Source organism: Myodes glareolus, chromosome 7 (genome assembly GCF_982192425.1).
Source record: "Myodes glareolus chromosome 7, mMyoGla1.1, whole genome shotgun sequence".
NCBI classification, from domain to species: domain Eukaryota; kingdom Metazoa; phylum Chordata; class Mammalia; order Rodentia; family Cricetidae; genus Myodes; species Myodes glareolus.
Genome location: NC_142032.1, coordinates 554,834 through 567,328, shown reverse-complemented (window position 1 = coordinate 567,328; position 12,495 = coordinate 554,834). Strand labels below are relative to the sequence as shown.

The 12,495-nt window shown below is 43.9% G+C and overlaps 1 protein-coding gene and 1 pseudogene across 3 annotated transcripts in view; both read left to right on the top strand.

Annotated features, from left to right (window-relative positions):
- Nucleotides 1-12,495, top strand: part of Grk5 (G protein-coupled receptor kinase 5) — a 229,731-nt gene that overhangs the window by 127,721 nt on the left and 89,515 nt on the right. Inside the window, exon 2 of one of the 3 annotated variants that reach the window (XM_048423317.3) lies at nt 7,815-8,024. The exons of the other annotated variants lie outside the window; for them this stretch is intronic. The gene's annotated coding sequence lies outside the window, so the exon portion shown is untranslated. The remainder of the gene's footprint in view (nt 1-7,814; nt 8,025-12,495) is intronic. 3 annotated transcript variants of the gene reach the window in all.
- On the top strand, nt 12,232-12,337 carry LOC148121277 (Nuclear RNase P; annotated as a pseudogene).

The window sequence follows — 12,495 nt, the reverse complement described above, 5'->3', positions numbered from 1 at the left end:
CAAGAATAAAAACATATATACAGTGCAACAAAAATAACCTTAAATTTTGTGTCAATATACAAAAATCCATGCCAATGTAAAATATTTGAGATTAGTGATTGTGTCTGTTGGGACGCCTTTTTGTTGAGACAGGGTTTCTTTGTGTAGCCTTGGCTGTCCTGGAATTATCTCTGTAAACTAGGCTGACCTCAAATTTACAGAGATATGCCTATCTCTGCCTCTCGTGTACTGGGATTAATGGCATGTGCTTCCATGTCTGGCCAAATTGTATTTTTGATCAACTCAATTACTTTTTCCCCCAGTTATCATTCATGGTATGTCATCCAGGAGGATTGTTTTTAGGTTTTCCATCAGATAAATATCCTTTTCAAGGCTGTCAAGAGGGAGAAAGGAGCAGAACTAGGGAGCAGTATCAGCTGTGAGGAAACTTATGGGGTCTAGACAATCATGAGATATTTGGGACTCTTAACTTATCGGGTCTTAACTTATGGGGTCTAGACAATCATGATATATGTGGGACTCTTAAAACATAACGAGGCAAGGAGAAGCATGTATGGGGTTCTGCCTGCGTCTATTCAGTGTTTGTATAGCTTAGAAAGCTTTAGTCTAAAATAAGTAGTGTTTCGCAAGAAGTGGTACTGCATGCTGACAAATTGATTGTGCTCTTCTACTGAGATAAAAATGAAAATGTATGAGGCATTTTACTTCCTTTGTCTCTGATGATTAAAGTGTCTATTTGGCTCCTTGCAGAGAAGGCCCTTGAAGATTTATGAGACACCTGTGTGGCATCCATTACTGGTGTCTAGACTGACAGAGTAGATCTGCCTTGTGGTGTTCAAAGTGTCAAGACCCAGGGAGGAGGCTAGAATAGCCTCCAATAGGGTCTTTGTGCCAAGTGGGTGGGAGTCCTTGAGTGAAGGTCTTGGAATTTTAAAGAAAGATTTATTTATTTGGGGGACCAGAGAAATGGCTCAGCTATTAAGAACTCTGGCTGCTCTCCCGGAGGACCCAGGTTTGATTCCCAGTATACACATAAAAAAAATCTTATTTTTTAAAATAAAGATTTATTTATTTTTATTTTATGAGTATGGGATTTTTGTCTGTGTGCATGTAAGCACACTGTGTGTATGCCTACTCCCTGCAAAGGCTAGAAGAGGCAGCTGTATCCCCTGGAACTGGAGTAGTTGTAAACCTCCATATGTGTGATGGGCGCCAAACCAGGGTCCTTTGCAAGAGCAGTTAGTGCTTGTAACTGCTGAGCCATCTTTCCAGTTCCTTGAATTTTTTTCAAGTTTTAAAATTACATTTTATTTATGGTTTGGGGTTTGCATATGGTGCTCTGCAAGTATAAGATCAGAGGGCCACTTGCAGGAGTCAGTTCTTTCCTACTACATGGATCCTGGGGATCAGATTTAGGTTGTCAGAGTTGGTGACAAGTATCTTTACACTCTGAGACATCCTGATTGCTTGGGGATTTTGAAGTTTCAATAAAGGATTTGCCTTTATTCACCTGATGGTCATATAGGAGGGACTGTTTTTCCTATAAGTCTGAATCCTAACCCTGGCCCAGCATAGGGAGAAATTTGGAATTACATGTATTAGCATGCAGCCATTTAATAGCTACTTTTGCATTGGGTTTCATTTCACCTGGGCTGGACTCAGACTTACTAGGTGTGTAGCAGAAGATGATTCTGAGCTTTGATTTCCTATTTCTACTTCTCAAATGCTGGAATTACAGGCGTGTACCATCATGCCTGTATCGTGTGGTACTGTGGATTGAATCCAGGGCCTCACATGTGATAGATAAGCATCAACTCAGTTAGAACTTCCTCCTCACTTCTCCTCCTCCTTTCTTTTCTTTTTCTTTTTCTTTTTCTTCTTCTTCTTTTTTTAAATGCAGGACTTCATACTGTACCCTAGCTGACCTGAAACTCACCAAGTAATCCAGGTTGGCCTTGAATTCCTGGCAACCTTCTTCCTCAGCCACACGATTGTCTGGCCCTGTATTATTAGATCTTAATTTGTTCATTTACTGGCTCAACAAGTGCTATTGCTCATAGCTCCATGTCTGGCTCTCTGCTAGGTGTTTGGCTGTGTGAGAAGTGAGGTAGCCTAGTCCCCTGCTGGCTCTGAGGTAGGCCAATCCTGTTTATATTTCTGTCCTGTTGGCTTAAAGACTCTCCTCCGTGTAGGTCCCAGCACAGGAATGTGCTGGGAAATGCAATTCCAATACCCCATTAAAGCCAAACATTGACTTTGGGACACTGGGGACTTGAAGACTCCCCCTTTAAAGGAATACCAGATTTGTTTGGACAAAAGAAGTATAAACAGGATCCTAGTGAATAACTGTTCTTTGGGCTGTTACCGCTCTTTAATCAATCGTATATTGGTCATCTCATAAGAGTGTAGACTGTTCCAGGCACTACAGGGAGAAGATAGTAAGACAGAGATGGCCTTTAGCTTGGCTGATGAGCGAGGCTGCTTTTTGGGACAGTAGCCAAAGGCATCAGGCAAAATGTAGATTACACAACCCTGTGTGGTTCATTCTGCAGAACTGAAGATTCAAGGAGATGATGTCAGGTTCAGTTTTCCGTAGCAAGACTGGAGAGGATCATCCCAATCATTCTCTTAGCTCATCTTGCCAGTACATGAAGGTGCTGTTTGACATTCCAAAAATGAGGGCTGAGGGGCAGACTGAATTTCATGCTAAGTCTCATTTCTTTACACCAGGTTGAGAAAGAGTTCTGGGTACCCATTGCTGAAATGACTGCCCAGAATGCACAGGCCAAGGCTGTCTGAGTCCAATTGGGAATCATGTTGAGGAAAATCATGTTTAGGACTGAGAAATTGCCAACCCAGAGACATCAAGTCATTTGGTAAACCATCATTACTTCCACCTCCCCAGGCATTCAATTCTCAAGCTTTTGGCTATGTAGCTGTTAGTCTCACTATATGCTGGTCAGTGGCCCAGGAAGAAGTAGGGACACCTGGTCAGGGGTGTGGAGGATAGTTCAGTTAGCTTGTGGAGGCTGATATTTAGTTGGCTTCCCTCCACCACTTTCTGGCCTGGCTTTCCTGTAGTTTGTGCTATTAGCTCATTTCTCCTGGTGAAGCCAGTCTGGGCCCTGGAAAGGCAAAGTGGACCCAACTTTGGAAGATACAGAGCCCCACCTGGACTAAACTCGTCCCCAGTAGGCTTGCATAGTCAGAAGGGTGTTGTCATATTAGAGCAACAGAAGTGCTTAGAAAAACATGATGCCCCAAGAAGTGCAGTAACCACCCTTGGGCTCCACAGCCATCTGTTCCAGGGCTTAGAAAGTTGAGGCTCCTCAACACCCAAGGTCATCAGAAAATACTACCTTGAAGCTCATGTTTACAGACGTAGGAGGAGGGCAACAGAATGAGCTTAAAGATCTCAGGGGTAGTGAATTCTCTAGGGGTTCTGATGTCACATCCACCTATCAAAACAGGAAAGTTAATGGGTGATGGACTCAGGGTCATATAAGGTCAGAGGTGGGGCCAGAGGCAAAGCACAGTTCCCTGGTCCAGCTCTGTGCTCTTCAAAAAGCATCAAGCCAGCTGGGCTCAGGTTCACTCTCCTTGATCCTGGGAGCTCTACACCATTTTTTTTTTGCATTGGGTTGAGAGAGAGTCCTGGGCACCCACTGGTGCCTACCTCAATGCACAGACTAAGGCCCAGTAGATGTGGTAGCTCTGACTGGTACCTAGAATCCAGCAACCACCTGGACCTCTTTCATTGCTGTTGGATAGGAGGCATATTAGTGACAGTTAACCATCTGGGATGAACCTTATTTCCAGCAGATTGACCATGGAGGGGTGCAGAGGAAATGGCCTGAGATTTGGAAGTAGGATTGTTTCTTTCATTAGTTTGCTCATTCATTTTATGTATACACCTTTGCTGTTGTTTGGGCTGTGTACTGTTGCAGGTGCACAGTAGCGAGCCAGATCTTATAGGAATATACTGTTGGTAAACTTTCACAAAACATTCATTCTGTCCCAGTGCTGATATTGTCTGCTTGGGTGTGGCCTGGGCATTGCAGTCTAAAACTGTATAGGTCTGAATAGAAATTTTGTTTCAAGAAGAGAAAACAAACAAACAAGCAAACAAACAAAAGCAATAGAAAGAATGCCCCTGTACCTGGATGGTATCCCTAGGATGGTTGCAGCAGGGCCCCAGGGTAGTCACCCGAACCCATCCTGTCCTTGGTTGCTCTGTGGTAGCCCTGGTCCCGAATTGCTGGGAGGTTCTGCTTCAGGCTTGCAAATAAAATAGTTCTGAGCACTATAAGTTTCCCACCTCCTGAGCAAACTTGGACAACTGACAGTCACAGATCTTTTCTTTCCAGGCTCTTCATTGCTTTTTCAGCAGGGCCTTTAGATGTGTTGTTAACCTCCATCTGCGACAGTTTTAACATTTATAAAAGTGTAAGCAAGCACAGGTCAAGCATTTGTGTTTCCTACTTGTACCCAGCACTGATGCACCAGGTAACTCGTTTGCCACCAGGTGTCATGTCCTCTGCGTAGTTTGCAGAAATGAGGCTTTCAGTCACTGAGAAACTTTGGGGTAGAGGAAAGCAGTTCAAATTCAGTGCTTACAACCTCTCCTTTACAAACTGGCAAGAAAGATAATCAGATTTGGAACTTGATTCTGTCTCGAGCTCTTCTTAGAATTCTGGACCCATCATCCTGAGCTGTTCCTCCTATTTCTCTCGCTGTAGCTCTTAATTTACCAGCTCGTCATCCCATTCCCACTGTGAGAAAATATCTATATTCTCTGCTTTTCTGTACTCTAAGAATGAGGAGGAGGTCACTGCCTGGCTCTGGGGTTATGGTATTTTAAAGAGGCCCCGTTGTGAACGCCATATCCCCACACTACTGTCAGTATCAGCTCTAGTCCCTTCCTAGATTTCCAGGTACCTTTCTGATGTACTTGAACAGGCAGGCATTCTTCCTTCCCTCTGCCTGTTTGCACCTGCTCCAAAAGCTGTTGATTTTGACACATGGCTTGTCCAAGTGCCACCAACTCTGTAAAACCCAGGCTTTATATTTATGATATTTTGAAGATATGTGCCAAGCACAGGCGTTAGTAAAACTAGAGGCTGGAATGAGAGTCACAGGAAGATGGGTTTCGGTGAGAGTGTGTTTATGTAATGTGTCATATGTCATTTTTATTCATATAAAACATCATTTTTGAAGTAATCAGAACCTGCTCAGTTGTTGCTGACTAGATACCAAATGTTTCCCTTTTCATGCTCCTTTCAAGGAGCAGACTGAGAGGAATTGCCCTTTTGCAGGATGTTATCATGCCTCTCCAACATCATAAACTATTTTTCCTCAGAGAAAAAGCCAGACTGCTTTTTTCCAGTTTTGGCAAGAGTTTTTGAGAGAATGCTGATTTCAAATCACCTTTTCTGTTTATTGTATTATCACCTGCCATACGGCAGAATGGAGACTTGTGAACTTTAATCCATACATGAGTTTCCCACTGCAGGGACTATGAGGAACTTATCTCCTTGCCAATAACCTGATGCTTTAGGGAAACAAAATTAAATGAAGTACATTGACTTGGGTATCTAACTGGAGGAGAAATGGCTGCAGGAATCCCTTTTAGAGCCCCCGCCCCCTTCATTTACCATAACATGTGGTTTCATTTCAGAGGGCTCCGGTGTTAGCATTTCCATTTCCTCAGGAAGCCACATTTCATTCTTGCTCTTATTCCTGAAATGGAACGTACATTTTCCTTGGCTCAAGTTCAAGGAGTGCCTGGGGCAACAATGAAAACAGTTATAAGCAGATTTCTGTCACGGTCACTCCTCCCCACGCCACCACCCATGGGTGTTCCTTGCTTGATCCAGAAGGATTGCCAACAACTCCTTCAGAGCCAAGGAGGGTGTTGGGTAGCCACTGGGTTGCACTCAGGTCTTGTGGCCGTCAGAGGGGAGCCCTGCTGTCCTCTGTGCCTGTGTTCTGGCTCTCTGTTGGAAGATCTGGTTGCCCTCTAAGTGCCCACATACCACAGAGTCTTAATTAAGGAAGTATGTTCCCATTTCATGTAACTGGAAAAGAATGAAAACAATGACAACATTTATTTATCTTCACTATCAATATCATTCCTGTTTCTCAGTCTTAAAGGAATTATCTGGGTTGTAAGTTTGGACCTCAGGCATGAGCTATTGAGAGTGTAGCTTCTTTCAGAGAGAGGGTTTCAGTGCAAGCAAAGCTGGTAATAGAGCCAAGCCCTCCCAGAATTTGGATCCAGTGGCTCATGGACAGAGAGGTAACTCAGCCTGAGAGCCTGCTTTCATGTCACCAGGAAGTCAAGCCTCTTTTCATTGGTTCCATTTACTTACCTTTCTGAGCCTTCAAAGCAGTAAAAGCCATGATTTCTATCATCTATCTTCCTGGAACAGGACAGACCATGTGCTGGGACTAGGTGGGATGTTCCTATGTGTTGCTGGTAGCCCTGGTGGCAGCAGGTTAACTCTGATTGAGTGTTCTATGGGGTAGCTGAGCCTCAAGAAAGGGATTTAGCCAAGGCAACCTAGTTACCCAGGGCCACTAAGTGTCTGTGAGCATTATTTCTGTAGGTAACTGGGTAATCCTGTTATAGAGGAGCTACCTCAGCCATTGTGGTCTCTATACACTGTTATCATAACCTCCTGCTGTGAAAGACAGCCATGACATAGATATGACCAAATCCACACCTGGCCGAGGAACAGTGAGCCAAAGGATAAAAAGCACTCAGATCTCAATATATCACTAGCTCTGTAGGAGTTTTCACCTAGGGAAGCAGCCCTGTTTGCTTCCGGAATATAAGGATTGGGAGCTTGGATACTTCTAATCTTTTGAACTGATCAGCAGTGGATATATATTTTCTAGAATCTCTGCAGATCCAGCTTTGTGATAAAGGAGGAAGCAGTACTTGCTTGTGAGTGGTACAGGAGCTTGCTGTAACAGATCACTTAACATGCAAAGATTTTGTACATAGGCTTTTATTTTGAGTCATCTAAATACTTACTCTTCAGGGCTGAAAGGCGTATTAGTCAGCCCATTTTTGTTGTAATCTAAAATAAATTAGCTTAAAGATAAAGGGGAATCCGTTGGTTTATCTAACTAAAAAGTCCAGCAATAGAACACATGACTTTGGGTATGACTGGATCTAGAACTTGTGTGTTATCTGGGACACTGCTCAACTGGATGCAGCTGCAGCTCCATTCTTTGTCAAAAAAGTTCCCCTTTTAAAAAAAAAAAGGGAGGCACCAGAAGCACTAAGTGTGTCTCCTGCTAAGCCTTTACGATTTCAGGAAAAGAAACCCTCTTATGATCGTGGATATCTTTAATCCCAGGACTCAGGAGGTAGAGGCATGTGAACCTCTGAGTTTGAGATCAGCTTGCTCTACTACAGAGAGAGTTCCAGAACAGCTGGGGCTACACAGAGAAAACCTGTGTTGAAATCCTGCCACCCTCTGGAAAAAAAAAAAGAAAAAGAAAAGAAAAGAAAAAAGGGAAGGAAATAAGGAAGGAATAAAAAAGATTTTAGGAAAAGAAAAAAATCAAACATGTCCTTTTTAAAGGAGTAATTCTGCTGTCTGGTAATTACAGACATACTTAGACCCTCATAGCCAATTCCCGTAGTGTGGATCCAGGTGCTTGCTCATGAGACACCTCATATTCTATGCATACTAGGCAGTCAGGTGTTAAAAGGCTTACATGGGAAGTTGTGAGTGGTGTAAATTTATATATGTGTCTCCATTCATGATGGGCTAGAAATTTAAGAGTATTTCTCCCCTTAGGAGGGAAGAACTATTCCACACTGGAGCAGCATGTTCAAACACAGACCTGGGCTCCATCTTGGGAATTCCTGTCAGTCTGAATGAGTCTGGGGATCTCTAGTTCCTGGAGGATGCAGGCATATCCTTGCTTGGAGTAACACTGCCCTCAAGTGAGGCCACAGTTAGGATTTTCTCATTTTGTGGCTGAAGAAACAAGCCCAGAGAACTCAGGTTGTGTGACTAATTTCTTTTTCTTTTCTTTGGTTATCTTTATTGAAATGTTACTGCTTACCTGCAAGTCACCAATTTCAAGTGTATAACTAAATGACTTTTTATAAACATGTACAGCCTTGCAATCACTTTAGTCATGACATGGAACATTTTATCCATACCCAAATCATTCTCATGCACCTCTGTCATGAACCTCCTGTTTTCTCACATAGTTCTGATTTTGGTCACTGTGGATTTGTCTTTTTTGAGTTTTAGACTTAGAGGATCAGTTGCGCATGTGTTCCTTTTGCTTTCAGATCTTGGACACACACAGTGGCCCTTGGGTTCATCCATACTGTGTTTGCTGCTGATGTCTGTGCAGTTTGAGTGTTAAGTTGTATTTGATTACAGTATTGTGGCATCTCATGGTTTTTCCTGTGTTTGTATTGATGTATGTTCTTTCCAGGGGTTACCAGACTCTGGAGGGTCTTGGTTCCACCTGGAATAGAATAGACTTGGCTTTCCTGACTTCATACCTGCTTTCCTTACTATTAGTCATATGCTCAGGTTACAAGGATGTTTTCAGTACTTATTAGCTCCTCCTTAGGTTTTTCAAGACAGTAGACATTCCCTGGATTTAGGAAGGAAGCAGTTATTTCAGAGGAATCAGTTCTGTATCACATTACTTTGTAAAGGGGCTGGAGGCCCAAGGGCTGGAAACAGGGATTAATGTGATCAAATTGTGGCCCTCTACTTGTTTTTGTAAATAAAGTTTCATTAGACATAGTCATACCCATAGATAATTCATACAGTGCCAAGGGAACTTTCATTGCAACTCCATTATTGAACAACTATGACCCAAACAATATAGATTTCAAAAGCTAAAATATTTACTATTGGTCTTTTCAAAAGTTTACCAACTTTTGCCTTAGATTTAGGGAGGGAGACAGACACTAGACTAGTAATTACCACCAGAGGTGAAGAAAAGCAGAGCTCTAGACTGGGTAAAATTGAGCTTCAATGTTGGCCTTGGAGTCCTTCTTGAGACTTCTAATCATTTGTGAAACTGGCAATCAAGTAGGGCTCCAGTCTATGAAGGAACTCTCAGTACCTTGTCATTCTGATGCCTTTATTTAGTAGACAAAGAAACCGAGGCATAGAAATTTAGGCCCATGATTACTTGAAGTGACAGGTGAGACTGCTCCTGCCAGTACCTTCTGTCTATAGTGTCCTTAGATTGGGAGAGGCCTGGCTCAGGTATTGCTAGGGGAAAGTTCTGAGAACAGGGCCTTTGGTCTTGTTGTACCCTCTGTTGGTTGATGTCTTGGCAAATGTCAGGCTGTCCTGGGAAGATGGAGAGGGAAGAGGCTTGGTGTGCTGTATTCGAACATAGATATTGAGACAGCTACAGTTATCACCAGGTAAATTCATCCTCCTACTCAGTATGACTTTTTGATGCTTGTTCCTTTGTTCCTTGCCCTATTCCCAAGCACCTTCCACTTTCTTTAGGCCATCTTTTCAAGTCTGCTCTTTGACATCTTGTAGTGGTCACATACTCTGCCCTGAATTAAAGAAGTGACCTTTAAATTAAAAGAACCTTCTAGTGCAGAGAAGCAAGAAGCATTGAAAGAGAGTTTGATAGATGAATAAAGGAAGAAAACGTACCGAGTTGGAATGCTTGGGTGGGATAAACCTGTTGCGTGAGATTTAATAATAAAAATATGGAGTCAGATGTTAACTGTGGTTTTCTGTCTTCCTTGGTTTCCACAGTCATTAAGTCCCAAAGAAATCACACAGAGGTCTACATTAACTATAAACTGATTTGCCCATTAGCTCAGGCTTCTTATTAACTCTTATAACTTATATTAGCCCATTATTCTTTTCTATGCTAGCCATGTGGTTCGGTACCTTATTTGGCGGGGCCGTCACATCTTATTTCTTCTGTGGCTGGGACAGGACTGTGGACTAGGCTTTCCTTTTCCCAGAATTCTCCTGTTCTCATTGACCTACCTCTACTTCCTTTCTGATTGTCCTGCCTATACTTCCTGCCTGGCTACTGGCCAATCAGCGTTTATTTAAAATATAATTGACAGAATACAGATCATTGTCTCCCACCAGTCAGATATTAGGGGGTGAAAGCTGAAAGATCAGAAAAGCAGAGCATCCAGCCACTAGTTCTTACCTCTATGAATTCCTCAGAACCATAGGGGCAAGATCCTATCTCAATGAATCCTCAGACTGAATGCTTGAACTCCTGTTTCCTCTTGCCTTATATTCCTCTCTCTGCCCAGCCATATCCCTTCCTGTCTCCACTTCCCTAGTGTTGGGATTAGAGGCATGCGACTCCCAAATACTGGAATTAAAGGTGTGAGCCATCACTGCCTGGCTCTGTTTGTTTTTGAGACTCGATCAATCTGGTGTAGCCTAGGGTAGCCATGAACTCACAGGGATCTGTCTGCCTCTGCCTCCTGAGTGCTGGAATTTAAGGTGTGTGCCACCATTGCCTGGCCTCTATGGCTTGCTAGTGGCTTAGCTCTACATTCTCATCTTCAGGCAAGCTTTTTTTGTTATAGAACAACCAAAATATCACCACATTTCCCCTTTTTTCTCAAAAATAAAAGCTTTATAACTAGTTTAAGAAAAACTATATACAATAAGTACAATAACAATATACAATACATAAAGGCAATAAATCACCAACAATGTTTAGTCCATAAACATTTGACAAATTCAGAGAAAATACTCCATTATCTAGTCTTCAATTCCATCAGAGATCTGAGAAGGAAATAATAGTATTTTAGTAAACAGGAAGTACAAGCAAGTGACTTCCAGAAAATGTGAGAAATGATAGAACAGCTGGCTACCTGGACAGTCACCCAAGGTCTCTCTACAACATTGGGGCATCCATCTTCAGCCTATGTTGGGAGCCACCTGGAGGCACAGATGGTCCTGCAGTTTGGAGGTAGCCATGTGGGGCTGAGCAACCCTGCCTACACCCTTGCCTGCACATGCTCAGACCAGCAGAGTGGCATTGACCAATCGGGACAGCGTTCAGGCTGCTCCGCCGTTTAAAAGCAGCTGCCTCGGGGCCCAAGGCTCTCTCTAAGCTTTCTCTCGTCCCTGTTTTATCGTCCCTTCCCCCAATTTTCCTCAAGGGAATGCTCCAAATAAAAATGTGACCAGAAAAGGAATTCTCGTTTTTGGTGGCGTTCATTCCTGCGGGACAGGATGGCGCCCCACAACTGGTGCTCGAAACTCCGGGACGCTGAGGGACCCTGACAACTACGCCGGGGGACCCTGAGAAAGCCCGGGAGAAAAAGCCAAGATCAGACACCAGCACAGAGAGCCTTGAATTTCAGAACTCTGAGAACATGGAGCGATGAGTGACGTCGGTTGAAATCCCCAGAAAGGGGAGGAAAAGAAATGTAAAAAGGAATTTCAAAGGATAGGCCTAAATAGAAAAAAAAATACAAAAAAAAAAAAAAAAAAAAAAAAAAAAAAAAAAAAAAAAAAAAAAAAATCAAAATTAAGGTATCTAAAAAAAGGTACAAAAAACAACAAAAAAAAAAAATCCCTTAAGTTCAGTGCAGGTGCAGCTAAAAAAAAACGAGGTTTACGGTTGGGAGATCCGCGGCTTCCTCCGTGCATACTCGCTGATAGAGACTGGAGGCAACAGTCTCATAGGGAGGCAAACTTGATCACTGCCTTCCCTGTTCTTAAAGAGCCACAGAGTTTCTGAGGTGATTTTCGCCTAATTTTGTTAAGAGAGCTCAGTCTCTGGCTCTCACGTACAAAAAACTTTAATTTTTGACTGAGAAAGACAAGCTGCTTGATCATGCTAAAAATGCTGGCGGCAGCCGGCCCGCCTTTGAGCGGTAATGCCTGATTAAAAACACGAAAGTGGGCCAGGCACGGTGGTGCACACCTGTGATCCCAGCTACTCAGGAGGGAGACGCAACCGGTTGCTGGCGGGGAGTTTGCTGGGGGCCTACGGAAAGCCAGATCGCCATGGCGACGGGCAGGCTAAAGTCCATGTGACATCAGAGGCTATATGTCCCGGCCTTCTGGCGGGGCTATGGTTTTTGGAGGACTTTTTCAGCACCTGAGCGGACTCGCCTGACTGAGGCGGAAGCTGCGTGGTGAACAACGGCGCCATAAAAAACAGAGAGGAGCTAAATCGGCTCTGCAGAAAAACTATGTTTCCATAGCAACATGGGCGAGCGGGGAGGTGAGTTCCCAGAGAACGGGGCTCTGCGCACGGGCGGACCGGGCAGGAAAAGCCCCTCCACGGGTGGGCGGATGCCCCCCCTAGCCGGAGCTTGAAAAAGGCTCACAGCTTGGCGGTGCGAATTCATTGCCTGAGGTGAAACGGCGAGCCCGCGCACGGCCCGGGGCGGAGCCATGCCTTTGGGCCATGCGGAGCGCGCCATTATGGGCTTCAGAGGCGGAGCTGTGGCAGCCGCCGCCTCCGCTGCTGCCGCCCTCAGTCAAG